Below are 19,592 nucleotides of genomic sequence, written 5' to 3'. Positions count from 1 at the left end.
CCTCCCCCCCCACCGCCTTCCCCCCACCACCACCGCCTCCCCCCAACGGTGGCGAGATGTTAACTACCTCGCCTGGCATGCAGGTCGTGGGTTCGATCCCGACCTTGACGCCTGCTGTATATTTGAAGTTTGCAGTGTCTCTCTCCCCGTGTTCGCGTGGATTTCCCCTCCACACTTAGAATGAATATGCGCTTAACGTATTGAGCTGCTATAATTTTACACATAAGCCACTTTGGTGAGTTTTCATTTGTGGCCAGGTTGCTTCTGAAAAAGATAGCTGAGTGGGCCTTACCTGGTAAAATTAAAGTTCCGTGAAATGGTTCGCTAAACCGTTGTGGATACGAATTCAATCACCAATCCGCCTGCTTCACACAACTGTCCCTCCACATTTAAACTTTTTTTACACATCCCACCGGCTACATAGATGTGTGTGTGGCAACATTATTTCAGAAGCATTGGCTTGACACACGGTGCGTGAAGCTTCCAAAATTTATGGCCTGCAAAGTGTCCATGAGATGGCAGTACAGCAAGACTGTCAACACGCCTGTACGAGTGTGATTATACAGGTGGGAACAACAGGTTCCACACTGCCCACCAGGGATTATTTGTCTGTCTGTCGTGCATATTTGTCTGTCGTGCACGAATGCGCTGTCCAACCTAGTTCCTACCTGCCCACTCCGAAGGAACGCGTTTCCCTTGTGTGGGTGGGCTTTGCCCCCATATGCTGCAGTGTACTCAAGTGTCCTGCCACACGTGAAACACTGAAATAAGATTGTCCAAATAGACAATACATGGCTCTCCTAAAAGTCAGTTTACCACGTAGGTTTTCCCGACCAATCGTATCCATAATAAAGTTGTTTTGGGTTAGATCGCGTAAATATAAAAGTCGATAAAACCGCCAGCACCCGAAACAGCCAATTGGCAAGGCTTGTCACGTCAACAAAACATGGCAATTAGTAACTAGACCAGCACACCACGTGTGTTGGATAGTAACCCTACAAGTGATGGAACACGCATCGATCCTCTTCATTAGTGTTAAGACGCCAGGTGAGGCTCTTGAATAGATAAATGACGATGTTACCATGGTTGCATGTTAACACGCGCGCACACACACAAAGCACGCCGAGCCCAACACACGCACGCAAGCACAGGCAACTTTATCACACAGCTTTATTGCTTGCATTCTGACCTCCGCGGAGAGAGGAGGGGGAGGGGAGGCAACAACAGGCAGACCCACGGTGGATGGCACCGCCCAGCCCGATCCGGCCCGACCCCCACGAACTCGAGACGAAGGCTCCAGGCTCTCGCATGCAGCCATGGGACCATGAGCACCAAACGACCAGAGCAGGGGACCGAAGTGGACTCCAGCATGAATACTCTTGTTGTAGTATTACACCGCACGCAACACACTCTCGGCCACGCAAACGCCACGGGCGAGCTCCGTGCCGTCCAACAGATGTTTCACAGAGCAGCGGTTTAATATAAAGACTGCTTCGTTCAATAATGGTGATGCGACCAACTGCTTGTCTTTACCCGAACACTACCCATCCTCATGGTCCCCCAGTTATGGGCAAACCCAATACCACGCCTCGTCAGTCAGTGAACCAAATAATTGGCTGCGCAGGTATTATTCACGTAAGCATTTTCACTACAACACTCATTCAACTCCTGATGACCCACCCGGCTCGCAATTCCACGCGTAGCATCGCCAGCGCAAGTCCTTTTTAGACAAAGCAAACATTTCAACCCAACCGTTTCAACCTAAAACTTATGTTTTTATGAAGTCAACTGCCTGAGATGGGTTATAATTTGTAGAAAGGGGCTGGTCTTAGATCAAGTTGTGGTTTCACAGAAACGGTGTATTCACAATGGTGGCACAAACATCGGCATGTTTCCCGTTGGTTTTTTCTTTACACGACTTTGCTCAGCCGAAGTGCCTGGATAAAAAGGGGCTCCCAAGGATCAAGGTGGGATGGCCCATGTGAGTGGTGGACGTGCGAGTGTCCACGTGATCCGATCATCAACCACATAAAACACCTAACGTGGATATTTCACCCGGTCACTTCAATCCGTGCAAGGGTAGAACATTCACGTCAGGTGCCCTCGTGCATTGGGGCCAGTGACACCTGCAGGGCCAGCATCAATGTGCCTGGGCAGAGGTGTTTCGGGGTCATAAGGATTCATCCATTACCGTTGAAAATTACACTCACGAAACCCGCATGGATTTGTGCGTGAAGGAATGGATTTTTTATCATTCATGCAAAATACATGCCAAAGAGCGAATGGGATGAGTCGAGACGGAACGAGGCAGCCAGTACAACGGAGGACTTGACAATGCAAACAAAGCAGTACGAACAAGACAGACAATACGCACACTTCAAACCAGTACAGATGAGACAAAAAATAATCAGTTCTTGAATTTAATACTGTTTCCAAATCGTGAAAAATCGCTGAGGGTGGTATTGAATCATTACATGCTCAATGGATGTCATCACACGTCCTCCCTAAATATTCTCACCCCACCGCAGTCCCACGCATGGCAATGGAAACTGCAGCAAGGCCACAGCCTCTACGTATATGCAAAACGCATCAGCAGTTCCAGATGCACCATCAATGTTTTACATACACATGGAGGCTGTCGCTTCAAACATGTGGGGTGTTATTTGAAAGCTACGGTTTTCCGGCCTGCACTTATTCCATTACGATTGTGTTTCCCCATAATTTACGACAGATTGGACCATCTTTTAGCAACGACAGTTGAGACGACTCCCATTGACACAAGATAAAGACTTCGGAGTGAAACAATTTTGACTAATTATGTATACATTTGAAAACTAGTTCCTTTCAGTTGGGCCGTGATGAACTAAATGTGAGAGTTTCACAGTTCTATAGGACCAGTTTGGTAAGTAATCAAACCCAATGAACGGAGGTTGGCCTCGCAGAAGAGGGTTTTCATTGTTCTCAAATTGGATCATTCATCTCCAAGGTTGAAGGATATCACCTGATTGACATTAGTTGCCCTAAACCGGTTTGATTGAAACATTGAACCAAAAATTCGGTAACCCCAAACTGGTTTTAAGCCAAAGATTGTCAAATCGGTTTCACCAACGTGGATTTACAAGTGTAGTCAATTGTTGCACTAAACCGGTTTACTGTCCTTCGTGCAAACAGAGCTCTCGTGTTGCACAACGCCAAGCCCACTGACGTAAAGACCGACGCTTCTCAACGCATGCAGCTCAAGGTAAATTCCAGCCCACGGTCCCAAACCAATGGCCAGTGCACATACATCACCCTAAATATCAAACAGCCCACAATACGAGCCGAAGCTCGTCTCGAGCAAGATACACACCAAGACGGTGTCTCTTGGGCTGCCCAAGACGGGTCTAAAGCGGACTAGCTCAGTGGTTAGCTAGCAGAGCAGTTTGGTTTCTGGGTTGTGTAATTTTCTTGTTCTCTTTTAAAGCAAAATTCAATTAATGAATTTCATGCAGCATGCAACAAAAAATTTCACTTGGGGTAATGGGGTGGAAAAACATTGCTATTTTGACAGAAAAAAAGCAAAAATATTCATGAACAATTAGTTTACCAATTCTCTTTCATGGACCATAGATAAATGGGTAGATTTAGCCATCTCGAGTGGTGCGATAATCCTGTTCTGGCCCATGTACCTATCACCACGGCTAATGATTGAACCTGCCCATGGTAAAAGTGGTCCTGGAACCAAAAAAGTGGAGAAGTGAACAGAGGGTCCTCTGGTGACGCACTGAAGGTGGGATTGAGTAGGGATCGTATGCGGGTTTCGTACTTGTGGCTAGTTGGTTCAGGTAATGGGCCATCATTTCGTATCCATCATGCCAACTTAGATCAATAACGAGCAATTGTGGGCAAAGGCCTACCCACGGCAGTCGGTGATGGCAGGGTTGTTGCTGTTGCTATGTAAGGTTTTAAGAGGAATTGCAGATTACGAGTAATCTGGCAGGGCCTGCGACGACTACGCTTCCTCCGTCGGTGTAAGGCTAGAATTTGGTTGGCTAGTGTGCTTTGCCCACATCCTGCGTGCATCTTACACAAAAGCCCTTTTCAGAGATTGCCATTTCTGGTTGTTAACGTTACATGAACACTCCTGTCCAACTATGCAATCACGCGGCACGTGCAGTTATAAGGTTTATTTGTTCCCATTGGTCACCGCAGTCGAGCGTGAACACACATGCGAGGCTTAAAACAAAAGAGTAATTTGGGGTTGCAGCTACCCCAGTCGAGACCACACGCACGAGTCTGCATTTGTGGCCCGAGCGTGACCAGTGGCGCATGACCGAGGTGACTCGCAGACCAGTCTAGCAGCAAGAGCCTCGGGGAGTTCCTCCGACCAAAGACACCTTCAAGTACTCTCAGCAGCGGCGGCCAAGGCAGCTCAAAGCATCACGAAAACGTGCAGAGGGAGCGCGAGGCCGAAACCACTTGAACCTTCAGTGCTTGGGACGGAAATAAATTGTATTTCTTCATTTGTGATACAAACCTCGAAGGCCCCGCGTCATCATCATCTCCCGCAACCAATGACACTGGGAACAAGATGCAGGGCCGTGCCACTGGTGACTTCTTGGTGGTTAAAAACCCTGGGGGCGACTGGTTCGTGGGGAAGGTCTAGCTGCTTCTGGGTCAGTGTGCGGTGGATAGCACCATGAAGGCTCACGGGGATTTCCCTACCGTCAGCTCTGCACAGCACAGGTGCCGTCACCACCATCACCCACAACCAGATCCAGGAGATCGCGGTGGACGTGTGACTTCTCGCAGGTGTCGCATGACCTCCTTTCTGTCGTGCAGGGCCGAGGGCAAGGCGTTAGCCCTGCCAGAGTAACCGTACCACTCAAACCGAGATGGCTACTTCGGGTAATTTATCTCTTCCTCTCTCTCATCCGGTGGGGTCTACTACAGTGGAGGGGTTCTGCGGTGGTGCGGGCACCCACCGGGGGAGCGGGGCGGTGTCGTGCAAGCGAAAAGCGGCCTTAAGACTTAAACGCAAAGGGGGACAGGGGCCGAAACTTGGATGACTAAGCCGAGCTGCAGTTTGAATCGCATCAAAATACTTTGGTTGCGGCAAGGAGGCCGCGAGTGAGGGGGGCGGATGGGTGGGGGGGGGGGGGGAGACATGGTCGCAGGCCACCTTGCTCTGATACAAACTTCCACAGCAGATCTCACAGTAAAACAATTAAAAAGCGTACGTATTTAGCCTTTAACATTATCTTTGACCTCTGAAATAGAGGCAAAAACGTTTTGAAGCCTGAAGACAGCTTCATCCCAGCCCTGTTAATCAATAAAAATAGACATTCAGCAGAGAGAACGAATACAAACAAAATATAGAATGTTAGAGAGAGAATCAATCAAGTGTGAATGTATGTATTTCTCTGCAACCCCCAGAACTCCTTCCCACACTTCAGCAGTAGTCACAAGCACAAGTGGATTCCTAACAGCGTCTGCACTTATTTTGTTCATGCGGAATACCGATGGGTGGTAGCATTTGCGTGTTTTCCAAACGAACGGACTGCATTGAAAATGATCGTTCCGTACGAACAACGTCGAAGTAAAGTGCTTCAAAAGGACTTCACAACGACGTCGTTAACATGTAGCCTGCCGTCGTGTGGATCGTAAAAAGGCGTACTGCCGTGTTCGACTGACTGAAGTGTGGGCGGGGAGCGTCGGCGATCGTCGTTAAGATGAGGTTGACGCTTATAAAACAAGAGCGGTCCCGCGAGGGGACGGTGAGACAAGGGTTGAGAGCTCCACTGAAAACGGTTTGCGACGCGGACGGAGGCCCTTGCCCTGCAGGAAGAGCTTCTGGCGCCATTACAGGAAGTAGTCGGGGGTGCGGCGAGTGACATGAGGTTCCCCTCGCCGAGGGGCTGGGTCAAACTGCAGGCTGTGGGGGAGGGGGGGGGAGGCAGACACCAGGCAAACATCAAAACATTCTCCCCACCCTCCACCCCCACCTCGTGTCTCTCGCAAGTGCCGCTCAACCTCAACCAACCGCACACTCTCGCCGTGATATCATCGTCGCTTTGTGCACTTCAGCCGGTTACGTGGTTTGGATAAGTACATTTCTGTTATTAATGCACATCCCATTCATCATTAATTTAAGTAAAATACCATTATTATGAATATTAATGGCGTCGGGAGCAATATTTAGAATCGCTTATACTTTTTGCTAAAAACATTTTTAGAATTGCGCAAGTGGTCTTGTACAAGGGTCCCCAGTAATTCAAATCTTGCCACACACGTACCCCATTATTTTGCGGGTTACGAGACGCAAGCTTTTGACGTGTGCATGCAACCCGTGTGCGAGTAACCTGTGTGTGCGCGCGTAATCTGCGCGCGTGCGCAACGGACGACTCACAAAGAGTACTTGAGAGTGTCATCGAGCTCCATGATGGCCGCCTGATTGCCGCAGCGGTAGCAGTAGTTGGGCGCGCTGAAGATGGTAACAACGTTGCGATCGTGGCACCAGTTGTAACCCTGTGGAGCAAAGCGCACGCCATCACCGAGCGAGCAGCGGAGGATATGCGCGTGGTCTGTAATCCAGCAACGCGGATTGGTGGATCGTGTAAACGTTCCGAATATACATTCCCGCGGGCGTCGAGGTGCCATGCAGAAGGTGTTACACACAAGTGGACTAAGTGTCCATATTTATACATCGGTGGGTTTTCACCCACAAGTATAAACACTGGTGATTAATTGGCCGAAAACATCATAAAAGTAAAATCGAGTGGAGCAGAACAAAGAGTCCTTGGGCAATGTGGCTCTCTTGGATAAATAAAAAAAATGCACGGGTAAGGGTGCCGTGATATAATGTTGCGTGATGCATTATATCAAGATTTCTCAATGACACGACGTCTAATTTCACAATACGGCGATTGCTGCCTATTGTCAGTGTCCCCTATTGTACTCGTTATTGTGTTGCTTTTTTGCTTTGTACAAATAAACCATGCTTAAACAGATCTTTAACCGCAGTTGACTTTATGCTCATCTGTAATAGCTTTGTTTTGGATGACCCCAGGAAAATATGTAACCGATTGAGGTCACGACCCAACATTGCGTACATTCTCTCGCTATTGCCGTGTAGATTGCCGCTATTGCCAAACCTGCTGCAGGGTTCACGATTACGACATCACTTCTGAGCTGTTCCCACAATAACGTACCGCCGCGTGCATCGGGTGACGTCACTTTTGTTGCCATGAACACAACTTAAATGATTACGCACGTTTTTGAACCATGAAAATTTTGAAATTCCAAACAATGATCTGAAATTGTCCATAACAAAGCATGTGAATGTTTTTAAATCAGAAAGTCATCGTTAACTTCTACATGGACAGACCCACTGTTTTGTCTGTATATTGGTTTTCAACCTATGAGATTCGGCACGCCACCGCCCCCCAAAAGCCTTTTATCATCAAGGCTGCGGCCAAGATACCGTGCAGGGGAAATATCAAACGTATACAGCGATCGTCAGTGCCACATTATGAGAACACGCTAAACACAACACAATAAATGCATAACTATCACTGCGTTGACTAAGAGGCATGGACATGTGACCTCTCTATTGTGGGCTAAGTAAACTGGGCAAGAGGGTGGGGGGGGGGGTTAGGCACTGGGGGGGCTGCCACACCAAAATGGTTGATGACCATTTTAAAATATTAGATAAAATGGAACTGGTCAAACTTCCCAATGTAGCAGGACCCTCCTGATCGCGAGTCTTGAGTCTCAGCGTGGCTGTACAGGATCAACAAATTAATGGAGGATGGCATGGCAAGGGGTGGGGGGGTGGGCGAAGGAGGGAGGCACAGGCACAGCAAGCGGGTAGTGACCTCCATGACGAGCTGGTGGGCACGTGACACAAGTGTCAGCCCGTTGCTGTGGTTGAACGTTTCGGAGATGTCCTGGCCGAATGTGTAGCCGGCGCCGCGCGGGGAGATGCCCCAGCCTCCACGGTCGTCAGGGTCCGACCACAGCAGGTCACACATGGGGCCCTACGCCACATACATACACACAACGATCAACATTCATACTTACACAACATACAACAGTCAAAAACTATGCACCCAACATAGATACAACATACAACGTTCAACATTTTACGCATAAAATACACAACATACACAATATACACAATAAACAACGTACATTATGCAGTCAAACACAATGTTCAACATTCACAAAGACATTTCCTCCCGTATAGTTTTTGGCAGACTATTGGGCAAATCCTTTTAGCGAGCACTTATGAAAGCCAGCACGGCACACAAAGGGGTGGGTGACCAAGACCACACACGGCCGCCTTTGTTTCCCCAGTGATGATCTTTACACAGCACACGAGGTACTTGCATTTAAAGCTGAGTCGACCTAGGGGAGACCCATGACAGGTTCAGATTTTCTTCACTTTTGTTGGTAATGAACGGGAATCGTACTTGGGTCGCTGGTTTCGTAGCAGTGCGTCAACCACTACACTACCGCTCCCGAGTGCAAACCACACAGTCACATGCACACATTATAGACACGCCACACATGCACTCCACACGCATGTGCAGTCCACATAGCATAACCTGTGATTTAACATTCTTCACCTAATTTGAGTAATCATAGCTCATTTTAAGTCTGCAAGCCTCTTAAATCATAAACAAGGATTATGGAATATTAAAATGTTTTTTTCTTCTTCTATGCACGCTATGTTGGCCCGAATGGAGGCCAATTCCAAGTAGTAGAAGCTCAGGTGGCCAAGTAGCACAGCGAGCGGCTCGCAATCGCAAGTTCAAATCCTGGTTGGGGGTTTACTCGGTTCACATCGTCCCTTCCAGCGTCAACAATCAGAATATTTATTCACACTGGAGGAATCCGATGAGTTACAAATCTCTTTTTCACAGATGAGAATAACGCAAGTGCCACTTTGATGTGGTTGTGAACGTACTTGCTCCCATCATAGGAATGTGGAAGTTTCGCCACAGGCTCAGAGGCTGTTCAAGAGGATAGGAGGACCAATGATCTCAATACTTGAAATATCGCTTTGGCAATGCCTTCCTGAAAGCGAGCCGCGAGCCCAGATGAGGCTTTATAGAATAAACTATTTTTTTGTATTTCACCAGGTGAGGTCCACCGAGTTGATCATTGGTTTTTTACCCTTCTATCTGGCAACAAAACTGACACCTTTTTTACAAGGAGTCATGTTTACATAGACCACAATACCTGCAGTCATAATGCAAACAAAAAACATAACTCTGATAATGTATGCACCGTCCTTCAAGTTGATTGGTCCACAATCGATACAGCTTTCCTTAGAGCCAAAAGGCGCAAAAAAGGTGTCAGTTTTGTTGGCAGATGAAAGGGTAAAAAACCAATTATCATATTTTTTACTGGCAAATGAGGTTCCAATGGTGTCCACCGAGTTGTTTAGCTCTTTTTCAGAAGCAACCTGGCCACAAATGATAACTCAAACACATCAACGGAATATGGTGTGGCGCAGAATCCCATGGCAGGCTGGTCGGACAGAGGGGGGACAAAGAGCCGGCAGCAGTCATCACTTTTGACTTTGTCCAAGTTTCTCGTGAAGGGGGATGGTGGGGGGAGGGGGAAGGGGTATCCGTACCTCATGAGGGACCTCTTGCAGACGGTCGAGAGCTCGGATGTGGTCCAGCGTGTCGATGGAGGGGGAGAGGCCTCCGTGCAGGCAGAAAATCTACACGGCACACGTGCGCCACCACACACCATCGTCAACCAATCTCACTGGGCGGCGCATCCCGGCAGTGCTAACTCATTCTCCTTCGCAGAGGAATTGTTGTGCTTGTGAGAATCAATCAGTGAGGAGTGCAGGCTGCAGCATGGACACCATGCAGGAGAAATTTCAAATGTGCGCGGGCCACATCAGCGTGGTGTTACGGCCAAAAAACACTTAATACACGATATGAAACAAATACCTATCACCGCACTTGAGGTGCGGACATGTGATCTCTCTGTATTGTGGCCTTGTAGCCTTGTGCGAGGGATGGGGGGGTATGCGGGTGACAGTGCAGGGACCAGTCTTCATTGGGGAGGGACACCATAACAAAAAGGATGGGGGGCACCACTGATGAAATATTTATGCAAATTTTTTTCCAATGTTACCTTTGCGACAAATGGGACAAAGGACAGGTGAACCAAAGCAAGCAGAACAATGAGAGGTTACACACAAAACCAAACCATGACCTCGAACCATAACAATTCCTCTTATAGCACACGGGCAAGAATTGTTAGAAAGATAATCACTGCACAGTCAACAAAACCCAGTGCCAATTTCCACTGAGAAAGAACGCCCCTACCACCCTCCTCCTGCCCCCCCCCCTCCCGCCGCCATGTGAGATCCAGCAAGGGCCAGTCTCTATATCCGGACCCCTGCTGCACACGTTGAGCCCACCGGAGCAGAACAGCAGCGCCGGCTCCACCGGAGGCGTGCAAGCGAGCTCTTACGTTCACATGATCTCAACTCAATTACGATTGCCCAACATCCGATCTGGCGCCACACACAGACACCCAGAGCGAGCGCTGCTGGCCGTCCATTGCTGCACACAGCCGTGCCTTTCATGGTTGTGGTTTTTTTTTCTTCTTCTCTTTTGAGAGTCGGTGAAAATTACGTTTAAAATTCGAAAATAAATCCAAACGGTCGGACGATGGGGCCCGGCCACACAGCGCCGAGCATTACCGACTGCGTTCTAACAGGGAAGTGATAACTTGAGGCTGAAGTTTCAGGGAATTACCCGACTTAAGGTTTCTGTTTGTGTGCGACTGCCAATCAATGGAGGTCAGTACAGAGAATATTTTTTGTTGAAGTAAAGCTTTGAAATATAACACGCGTGAAGCGACTTACACCACATCTCAAACACTTAGAAGGGCACCCACCCCCCCGAAGGGGCAGCTGTCCCTGTGCGGCACAATGTTTACTTGGCATCTGGTCTGCAACCGGATTATTCCTCTACCAGTGGGGGAAGGGTGCCAGGCGATGACTGCCATATATAACCTCAATGGAGTAATTTTTAAGGAGTCCACGCAAAACTCTGTAATTTGTTTGATTTCCTATTAAGACTATAAAAAGTGCACAATTATGCGAGGCAGCAGGACACACTGCTAAATTCTGCACTGCCCAGTGGCTCTTACCTGGCGCTGATCAAAGGCATACACAACAGCAAGAAACGACAACTCATTTCTTTAGAACTACTTTAGCGTTAAGTTTGTCGTCCTTACCCGGCACCTCCGATTAGCACGGTTGGCAAAGCACGGTGCGAAAGAAATTCAACATCGTACCAACTTCAAAATCAGCACCACGCTCGCACCTGTCTGTCGACGAGCGCCGTGAGGGGGAGGAAGTCGAAGAGGTCGGTGAAATACTTCCACACGTTGGCGTTGCCGTACTTGCGCAGGCACTCGTCGTAGAAGCCGTAGACCTGGGTGATCTGTCGTGACTCGTGGTTCCCGCGCAGGATCGTGATGCGTTCGCGATAGCGCACCTGCCAGGGAGCGGCGCGCGCAAACGCCGCGTCACACTCGGCGCACACGCAATACACACTCGTGGCAACCCAAGTTGTAAGCGTTGCGCGTTTTTCAATGTAATTTATCACCGCTAAACAAACGTGTTCCTCACTTGCGCCATTTAACTATTTTTACTTTTTTATTTTACCAGGTAAGGCTCAATGAGCTACGTAGCTCTTATTCAACAGTGACTGACCGCAAATGATGGCTCAAAGAAATGGCTTATCATGTTGACGATTATAGCATACATACATAGCAGTCAAAAAAAATCCACACCACCACGGGGAGAACATCCAAACTCCGAATATACAGTAGGCGACAGGGTGGGGATTGAACCCATGACCCTCCTGTATACCAGACGAGGTAGTTAATATTAACAGTCAACAGTCAGTACTCTTTGCCTATAAACACGGTGACGCACTGCATGTCGACACCAGTCCAGTGCTTGCTTGTGCTGAATCAGTGCTGCTGGGATTATTTACCCCCAGAAGGCCATGTGTGAAAGGTTATATTTGCCTGTTTCTAAATGTAACTTCCTCACTGCCGCGAAGAGAACGTGGTTGTCACACTCGCGCCATGAGTAAAAAGTCAGAGTGATTTCCGGCTCGCATGACATATTGAGGTGCTGCTCAATGCTGAGCCAGTGGTGAAAATTCCACGTTCCTATGGTGGGGGGCGAGTCCATCGATAGGGCAACCAACAGTAACTTCCCAATTAGGCTCCCGCCTGGTTAATGGTCATGGAACTGACGGCAAAACTAAAACAAATTCACAGTCCATCAGTCACACACGGCTTCAAGGAGTGCATAACTTAAGCACCATTGTTTCACAAGCAAACTCCATTTAGGGCTATCGTGCTATTGACGAATGTGTAGAGTATGTCTTGTGTGCTTGTGCAACACTGACAAAGCAACATCACCAAAAATACTTGTTTGACACAGGTTGAAATTTCACGTTTCGAGTTTACAAATTTAATTTAACCAGTGCGAGAACTAAAGGGACAGGAGGAATAATGGGGACAAGACTAAAGACAAATGTCGTCTCATTGAAAGAGTGACCCTGGGTCAGGAAATCAACGAGTGGCCTCTGCTCCCAACTAAGGGGTGCCGCGGTGGCGAGGTGTCAACTACCTCGCCTGGTATAAAGGAGGTCGCGAGTTCGATCCCGACCTTGACATCTGTATATTTGGAGTGTGCATACTCTCCCCGTGGTCGCATACATTTTTTCCTCCGGATCCTCCGGGTTTTCCCTCAACATTTTAGAAACATTCGTTTAGAGTATTTGGCTGCAATACACATGATAAACCACTTCATTGGGCTATCGTTGGTGATAGCCAGCTCGCTCCTGAAAGAGCTATATAGTACAAGTAAAATAAAAATAGTTTATAGCTTTTATAGTTTGTCTCCCCATCTTTACCTTGAGCGCAACGAGCAGCGACACAGTCTCCACCGAGTAGTATCCCCGGTCCACGTAGTCGCCCATGAAGAGGTAGTTGGTGTCCGGGGACTTCCCGCCGATGTTGAAGAGCTCGATGAGGTCATGGAACTGGCCGTGGACGTCCCCGCACACAGTGACGGGGCAGCGCACCTCCTGCACATTCGACTCCTTCGTCAGGATCTCCTTGGCCTGAGAGAGAGTGGAGGGGGGGAGAGATGGGGACGAGAGGGTGGGGGGGGCCTGACGGTGAGCGAGATTCGCCGGCATCGCATGGCACCATCAGCACCGCTCGCTCATTTACTCAAATATGAAAACATAAATATGCTCGCTCACACCATTGCTGGCGTAAGAGGGCCTCCAGTAGGGAGTTCTAGAGAGCCCCTTTAGAGAATATTTAGCCATCCAGACCAAGCGTCCACCCTATATCATCCGATTTTACTGTATCCACATTTTGCCGCACCACATGCAACATGTCAATCAACTGGGTGGTTTCCTAAACAGACAAATTACAACAAAAATGTATAAATTATTGAAATGCTGAACACTCAGATGCGGTCGACAAATTTTCTTTGATTTTGGGCTGTTAGTGGATCGTGGCTTGCCGGGGGGCTACAGAACTCAGCAGGTATGTTGTATTTTTTACGCATTTGCCGAGCAGACGCAATGGTTGCTACATGTTGAGTGGCCAGCAACACACGCAGCGTGATCAGAGTTAAAATAGACAAGTGTTAACCTTTCTTGAATTGAGCAAGGATAAAAAGATTTTGGGAAACTAAAGAGACAAGGAGGAGAGGGGGAAATAGACGAGGGGAGGAATTCCAGACTGCAGCAATGCAGAGAAAGAAGCAGAAATAGAAGCGAGGTAACAACTTGCAGTTTGGTGAGTGGATGAGTATGTATATTGAACTTCTTTTTCACCATACGTAGCCAACCGAATCGGAGGTGCAATGAGTGTGGTATGTATAGTATAGAGGCTCAACACAGCGTAGGCGGTACTAAAAATGGATCAATCCAAGCATGTGGATGGAACATGTACTCTTAATAACAATGCTATACACGTCCGCTCGTTCTTTTGGCCGGTACCGTTCCAACCGTTATATATAACTCAAAGCCAGTAGTGTCCAATCAAATGTCCATGACAGGAGGACGAGATGCACAACAGATACTGCTGCTGCTATGATACAGCCATGATGGAATAATTTAAATGCCGGCTTGTTCTGTTCTGTGTTCTACGGGTTATTTCGTATCACCATGGGCTCCCTGCCTCTTCCATCTAATTCACAACTGCTAATTCCGTATAACTTTAGTCGCAATTGTATTTCGCAACGTATCATCGTCTCTTTACATACTGAGTGTCATTTATCCTGAGCAGGGTTTTGTTACAGGAAATACATTAAAGTTTTATTCATTTGTGCGTGCGCAGTTGTTTTATTTAAATTTTGTATTGATATTATTTAGCGCAGTCTTCATCAGTGCCGATCCATTTGAAATATTCTGCTACGTATTGACATTATGCAAAAAGGAGTTATGACGGCTGGGCGATTCTCAATTTAAATTATTAATGCTGTACGTCGTAGCAATAACGTCTATGTTATTGGGGCTATGTATCAATACTGTATACAGTGACAATTCACATTGTCACTGTTAAACTCGGTGACAATGTCTGGGTATAGATTCTATTCACAGTAGCTATGTCTAGGTATCAATATTCCATAGTAGTTACGTCTATGCTATAGACACTAATCAACGCAGTATGCAGTCACGCTGTTTATACTGTAACATGTGTTACTATTACAATTGTTTATCCAGGAAATCCTCTGCGAGTCTCAAGACTATTTTTCAAGAGGGTCCTCCTTTATTGAGCTATCATTTGTGGCCAGGTTGCTTCTGAAAAATAGATTTATACCTCAGTGGGCTTTAACGAGTAAGATGGGGATGGTTAAGTTTCATTTGTATGTGTTTTTGGTGGTTAAATTTCGATTTAAAGCTTTCGTGACTGCAGGGATTCATCTTCTTGGTTCTTTCGGTAAAGTCACGTAGAATGGAAATAATAAAAGAATAAATAAAACATGATAAAATAATTCTCACGACGTTTCGGCCACAACGCAAGCAGCCGTCCTCAGGTGAAGAACAGGTCTGTCGGGAAGACAGCGTCTGGTGATTCGTTTACCTTTCTTGTAATTTGCACTACTATGTTTTTGTATTGTTTGTTGTAACGTTCTTACCCGCCACACTGGACATCTGTGAAGAGCTTTATAACTCATCGGATTCCTCCAGAATAAATACATATTCTAATTGCTGGGTGTTTCCCAATTAAGCGATTTCAGTTTTTTATTTGACCAAGACGCCAGCATACACTGGCCTACTCTTTCATGAATGATGCTACAGGATCTTTAACATCTATGGTTAAGCAAACAGTACATATGTTATGGTTATCACACCCAGGGTGTAACCAGGGCGGCCTGTACAACACGAACAATCTGCGAACAAACCTCTGCAAACAATGCTGTGCAGATTATCAATGCTGTACAACACAGTAACTAAGTCAATTTTGTTTATCCAAGTGAGAAATCGAGATCAGTTAAAGTCTTAGTTGCAAGAGCGACCAGGGTGACCAAACAAATACAATTTACTTACTAAAAAAAAGGTATAATTTCTCATGCGACACCAATTGTGTCGCATGAGAAATTATAAATATTTAATAAACAACCCAGTTTTAATTAATACATTATCTGTAGCACAAGTTGGCTCGGGCAGATCTTTTTAGTCCGATCATGGCACAATTTGAATTGTTACAGAAACATATACAAGTCGACAAGGATATGTCAAAGTCAATTGAAGTTATCAAAGAATCGAAAGTTTAGCATCGCGTTGTTATTCATAATGGGATAGTAGCCAAGGACATTCTTGAAGTGACGGAACACCACGAGCTTGGGGCATAAACAAAAAGAGAGTGAAACCCATGAGAGATTCCTTCTGTCCTTGGTACAGTGGACACGGTGTTGTGGGCTTCTACGTTCGAGGGTTTTGGTAATGAATAAACGCTTGGGATTTTGTAAGGGGTTGCGTTATGCTTGTATGCATGAAAATAATCTTGCACCCAATGAATCTCCCTTGCCAATTGAAAGAGCATGATAAATGGTCTTAGAATAAAAATACATGAGTGGAATACCGTAGTTTGTAAGATAAAGAGTTTGGCAGAATGAGATAAGGTTTGGCTAATCCAATGGTGTTATTGCTTGATTTGCATGTCACCAGCAGAGTCTATGACATGTACAGAGGTAGCATCTATCTAATGTTTTAGCGAAAGATATTTCGTTTCTCTACAAATTTCCAATAGTAATTTTTAATGACTTTCTTAAATACTCTTGACGAAGATTGAAGATGAGATGAGAATCGAGCCAGATGCCAAGATACTAGTTGTAGAAGGAAAGATGTTCAAGTGCTGTGCGACAGAGTGGTCATGGGCAATTTTCATTGGCTCGGAGCTTTCTTAGACCAGGGGGCTCATAAAAGGAACACGCTTGGTCTTGTTTTCACTCAGGTGACATTAAAGCGATAACATTTTTTGGATGGTTGTGAAATCGTCTTGTTTTAGTTGTACATGAATGTAGATGGCTGGCGTATAATCATGTCATCGGCATAAAGTTGAACTTCAGAATGAGCTATAGTTGATGCTATGATATTGTATGTTGAACGTCTTTCGCACCGTACTCAGCCAACCGTGCTAATCGGAGGTGCGTTGGAAGGACAATCGAAAACACAAGCAGAATTTGTTTTATTGAATGAGAATAGGACTGAGCACAGAATCCCGTGGAACACGTTTGGTGAGTGAAATCAGAAGGTTGACCATGGTGGATGGGGGTTGGGGAAGGAAATCCAGGCTCCTGGGCAAGTAGAAAACCAGCGACTTCCGGCTATGCAGATATTCACGGAGAGTTTTGAGAGGCCATTGTCGATTTCAGCAGACAGCAATGTGGGGGGCTGGCTGGGATTGTGATTCAGTGGATCCCGAGTATTTGGGGGTGATATGCCTTCGTTTATAATGCTGTACACAGTAACAAAGGTATGAAATTCTAGATTTGAAGCTTTCGTGAATGCAAGGATTCATATTCTTAGGTTTTTTTCGGTAAAGTCACGTAGGTAAAAAATTAAAATTAATAAAAGTAAAATAAAAATAACATAAAAATCACGACGTTTCGGAGGCAACACAAGGTATGAAAACTAAGAACAGGTTTTACCCTTTCTGGCAGTAAAACAGGAGGCGTTAAGATAGAAATCTTTTGCAAGGAATCGTCTGCATTAACCACACACGGGATTTGTGGTGAACATGCAAACAAACATTCTCTGATAATATATGTTGCATTGTCTTTGGAACTGATTGGTCTACACCTAGAGACAGCAGTCTTCTTTAGGGCCGAGTCTCATGAGCGTCATACCAGAGCACGCCAAAAGGCGAACAGCACAAAGACAATGCACAATCAGAGCACATTTTGTTTCGGGGTGAGCAGCTACAAAATGAGATCTTTATCCAGTACCAAGGCATTAAAAGGCGAAACCTATTCTGCTTTTTCATATTTTGATACTAGCAACAAGGCCCATTTAGTAACAATAGTATTGTTATTCTTGATTCTATCGGTAAAGTCACGTAGAAGGGAAATAATAAAATAATGAAAATATACAAATTCTCACGACGTTTCGACTGCAACACAATCATCATCAGGTGTGAAATCCACATCAAGATTTCACACCTGATGACGATTGCTTGTGTTGCAGTCGAAACGTCGTGAGAATTTGTATTGTTTTTATATTTTGTTAATATTTTTATTATTTTATTATTTTCCTTCTACGTGACTTCACCGAAAGAACCAAGAATATGAATCCCTGCAGTCACGAAGGCTTGAAATAAAAAAATAGTATATTCTTAGATTTTTTCGGTAAAGTCACGTAGGTAAAACATTCAAATTAATACAAGTAAAAAAATAGTATCTTTATGGAGCGTATCTGTTCAAAGCCCCGCAAGTCAACATTTGCACACAAGGTGGAGGAACAGGGGTCGGCCAACCATAATAACATGAGCCATTATTTTTTTTCCGATTCCGTTAAACAACTCGATATTTTAAGAGCCGCAATGCATGTGAACACGAGAGGACCCTGAAGAAAATAACGCAACGAAGCGGTCGTGAAGAGCCGCAGGTTGCAGACCCCTGATCGAGAACTCCCAATCCCTCACCCCCTCTCTCCCCATCGCAATGCGTTAGGGGGGGGGGGCATCCATTTAGAATGTACGCATGGAGGGGGAGGGTTAACCCAAATGAGTACGCTTGTGTATGGGGGGGGGGGGTCTACTGACAATGTACGCATAGTAAACGGGAAGGGGGGGGGTGAAGCCTCGATAATAATTTGTCTATATTGGCCTTCAAATTAGCTAAATCGTCCGGCGGGGTGTAAAAAGTACGCGTTCGTACAGGGCGAGGGGAGGTCAAGTTGACATTTTTGCGTACGTACTAAATCGATGGCCCCTTACTGTTCAAGTCCAGGCTCACACCCCCGTCTCTTTGTTCCTTTCGTTTCGGTCCGCCCGCCCAGAAATATACATCAATAACATCGGCCTGCATTGGCAACGTTTCGAGCAAATGGTCCGTCATGGTTGTAATCCAGGGTCCTTGATGCATGAACGCGTCACCCATTATGTGTTTTGTTCACCACAATAGCACCTTCCATTTTTGAGTTTCGCGAGTGCCATTTGATGTACAATCGCATCCAATCCGTACGTTAATGTACAAGTCCACACATTAATAAAAAAATAAAACCATTGTATGCGGGGCACGGTATAATATCCGCCCACGTTATTTCGAGCCACCCCTATACTGCTCTCCGCAAGTCCCCAAGGTACTGAATGGGGGGCGGGGGTTGAGGGAGCCGGTCTCAAGAGAGCGAGCGGCGACACTGAAAGCCGCCGCCGAACTAGGAAAATTGGGGGGGTACGCGGAGCGCCGCGGCCTCGCGGGCCTCTGCCCAATGGCAGCGCCCGACAGGGGAGACCCGTCGCGCCTCTCGGCAAATGGAGAAAGGCGGCACGGAACAAACTCGGCAGGTCCCCACCCCACCCCGCGGCCTCCTGCCCAATGGGAGCGCCCGACACGGAGCGAGCCGGGGCTACCGGAGCCTCCCCTAGCCAGTCTCCCGCCTTACCCCGTTATGGCGCCGCCTCTACACCCCACCACAAACCCACCACAGGGTGCGGGAACCGGTAGAGGGATGGAGGAAGAGAGACACGGGGTAAATGGGGGGGGGAGACGATGCGAGCTGTGGTTCCCGCGTTCTCACGAACACCTCCCGCGCGCTTTGCCTTGCGGCCCGAGGCCTCGCCCATCCCGCCCGCCTGCCTGCCCGGTCACCCACCTTCTCGCATAGCGTCTTCACTTGGCCCTCGGACAGCTGCTTGCACTCGGACAACTGCTCGATCCACTGATCCAGTTCCTTCACCGAGGACTTTCCTCCATGGTCGATTTTCGCCGCGCGGCGTGGTTCGCGTACGAGCGGGCGCCGGTTCCTCCTCCTCCTCTCGACTGAGCAGCTCAGCGGGTCTCTCTCGCCTCTTCTTCTCCCCTACCG

General features: G+C 47.0%; 1 pseudogene; it reads right to left on the bottom strand.

The window, feature by feature from the left end:
• Positions 1-2,406: 2,406 nt before the first annotated feature.
• LOC133354387 (serine/threonine-protein phosphatase 2A catalytic subunit beta isoform-like) lies at positions 2,407-19,530 on the bottom strand (annotated as a pseudogene).
• Positions 19,531-19,592: the final 62 nt, after the last annotated feature.

The sequence above is a fragment of the Lethenteron reissneri genome, chromosome 47, assembly GCF_015708825.2.
Source record: "Lethenteron reissneri isolate LAM-NWPU_2019-01 chromosome 47, ASM1570882v1, whole genome shotgun sequence".
NCBI classification, from domain to species: Eukaryota; Metazoa; Chordata; class Hyperoartia; order Petromyzontiformes; family Petromyzontidae; genus Lethenteron; species Lethenteron reissneri.
This window is presented reverse-complemented; position numbering and strand designations above follow the sequence as displayed.